We start from the raw sequence: 2935 nt of genomic DNA on the forward strand, positions 1-2935 counted from the left end.
GAAAACCTTTATGTCTTTTGTCTCTTAGAAAACCAATAAAGGCATTGAAGCTTGTCTGTTTTCCCCAAGTAGTTAATGAGAACAATAGAATTTAAAGTTCCTGGTGTTCCTCTGGAGCTGATTTTGGCAGGTGATAAGTAGCTTGTTAAAGGGCTTATTATTTGAGTAGAGCTTTGGCTGCCTGACTTTTGAGATTGATTATTTATTTTGTATGTTGTATAACAGGAGCATTGGGTAATGTTCAGAAGAGGCTTTCTGGGTCAGAGTGTAACGGCTTCTCTGACCATCTCCTTCCAACAGAACCAGATTCCAGCTGCAAAATAAAGGATAAGCTTGTATACAAGGCCCAGGCCATGTCTTTAATGTAGCCCCTAACCTCCAGATAGGCCTTCTCATTAGGGGATGAATACATCAAAATTTCCATCAAACACTAACCCAAGAAAAATATGTGTGTGTATAATTTTTCCAACTTACACTGATAAAGTGACCTACTTTTGAAAGAAATGTTTTAAAAGATATATTTTGGTCATTTGCAATAACAAGTCATATGTGGGGACCCTGTTATTTCAGTCATTTCAGATGCTCTGGAAGGTAGGGTTTTCAGCTGGTTATGGTGAGAAATGGCCAAGAGGTCTTCTCTCCTTTGTGAAGAGTACCAAGAAGAAATTGGCCCCAGCCCTGTGGTTCAGGCTTTAAAGTGTTGTGCTGGTCTTGCTGGCTCACTGAGACAGGTCTGGACATTTTAGAGACAGTGAATGAGTAAAGTTCCTTTTCATTTTACTCTAAACTTTAAAAGTGAATTGAGCCAGGGCCCTCAAGAAATTGAGATGAGCTCCTCTTTCTTTTCAAAAAGACAGCAGAGCAGCACCCCAGCAGACGCAGAGATGCAGATCTTTACAAAGACCCTGACTGGCAAGACCATCACTCTTGAGGTTGAGGCAAGTGACACCATTGAGAATGTCAAAGCTAAAATCCAAGACAAGGAGGGCATCCTGTCTGACCAGTAGTATCTGGTTTTGGGGGGCAAAGAGCTGGAGGATAGCTACACTCTTTCAGACTACAACATTCAGAAAGAGTCCACCCTGCAGTTGGTGCTTCGTCTGTAGGGAGACATCATGGAGCCCTCCCTCTGCCAGCTCACCCAGAAGCACAACTGCGACAAGATGATCTACTGCAAGTGTTACGCCTGCTTCCTGTGATGTCAGCTGTCGCAAGAAGGAATGCAGCCACACCAACAACCTGCGCCCCAAGAAGAAGGTTAAATAAGGTCCCTCCTCTACCTTCTTGGGCCCATAGTGTGGCCTTCTGCCTGACCTCTGTGACCTGGGCCCTCAATAAAGTTTCCCTTTCAGTGACTGGGGAGAAAAAAGAAATTGAGGTGGTCATGATAGAGAGAAATTTAGTTGTGTCTCCTTTTTTATTTTTTCTTGTTTGGTTTTATAGAGGCTATAAGCCAGCATTTTTGTTACTTAGCAATATTAGTAAAATGGGAAGTAGCAGGAGGTGATAGGTGCCTAGAAGAGATTTTATGAGCTATTGATTGAATTATTGAATGAAGACGTGTGTTGGGAGAAGCCTTTACATCTGAAGTTGCTGTTTTAGGATCAACCATCCTCCTTCAGAGACAACTTTCTGTTGAAGAAAGTCTTGGGAAATGTGAAATCTTATTCTCATGGACTGTGTGAGTGTGACCAGGTTAATTTCTTGCACTAAAGTCTGCGGTATTATGGATGGACCACTACTTTGGCTCCTATGTTAGTCAGGATAAGTTAGATTCTGATGTAGCAACAAATAAACAACAGAGGTTTACTTATTGCTCACATAAGCTTTGAATGCAAGTTGGTTGGCCCTCTTCTATTTTGTACCAATGCCATCTTGAACACAGCAGCACCATGGCAGAGAAAATAACAACAGAAAGTCCACATGCCTTAATTGCCTCAACTTAGAAGTGACACACATCACTTTTGCACACATTTCAGTGGCAGGAACTAATCAGTTTGCCCTAACTTCACTGCACAGGAGACTGGGATATGTAGAGGCATATCTGGTATATGTGGTGGCCATTAACAGTCTTTGTTACATTCCTTGGTTACCAACTGACTGTTAACTTCCCACCCCACTCTAGGAAATATATAAGTGATGCTGATTTTCTAATTCTGTAACAGGCTGGAGTGTGAACATCAAACTACCTCTTTAGTCTGACATATAAGTGCTTGTTTTATCTAAGGAGAGGAGATAGAACAGGCAGTACTCACCTTTTTGTCAGTTGCAGTCCTTTTTCTTTTTCCTCCTTATTACTTGGGTGAAATACATATTCTCCCTTCTGCTCCTGGCCTAAGAGTTACGCTCATATGAACATAAAATTGTCCCCAGGTCAAACACCTTTGCCATTATAGTCTCAGGTTCTAGGTTTGACTGGAGTTATGGAGTGTTTGATAAGAAAGGGAGAGAGTTGTTCTTTTTTAAAAAAAAAGATTTTATTTATTTTTAGAGAGAAGGGAAGGAAGGGAGAAAGAGAGGGAGAGAAAGATCAATGTATCATTGCCATCGCGCACACCCCTCCTGGGGACCTGGCCCACAACCCAGGCATGTGCACTGACTGGGAATGGAACCAGTGACAGTCAGGCCAGCACTCAATCCACTGAGCCACACCAGCCAGGTCAAGAGAGTTGTTCTTTGTGAGGTTGATCTCAAAAGGTAGGGGCAGGCTATGCACATCCATAGTGGCCCTAATGCTTCAGGGCTGGTTCAATATATGGTGAACCCTGTGATAAGTGAGTAGAATTCCCTAGTGTCCCTGAGTATCGCTTAGAAAGGGAACTTACTCCCCCACCAAGGCCAAATTCTCAAGAATTAAGGTTGTCCTTCTCCTAGGAAGAGGATAACCTGTGGAACCATTTCTAGATTCTTGTTAAAAGTGAAGACCAAATTTCCA

The 2935-nt window shown here is 42.4% G+C and overlaps 1 pseudogene; it reads left to right on the plus strand.

Moving 5' to 3' along the window:
• Nucleotides 1-878: 878 nt before the first annotated feature.
• On the plus strand, nucleotides 879-1266 carry LOC123805129 (annotated as a pseudogene).
• Nucleotides 1267-2935: the final 1669 nt, after the last annotated feature.

The sequence above is a fragment of the Phyllostomus hastatus genome, unplaced genomic scaffold (assembly GCF_019186645.2).
Source record: "Phyllostomus hastatus isolate PE091 unplaced genomic scaffold, TTU_PhHast_1.1 phas_scaffold_28, whole genome shotgun sequence".
Taxonomy (NCBI): Eukaryota; Metazoa; Chordata; class Mammalia; order Chiroptera; family Phyllostomidae; genus Phyllostomus; species Phyllostomus hastatus.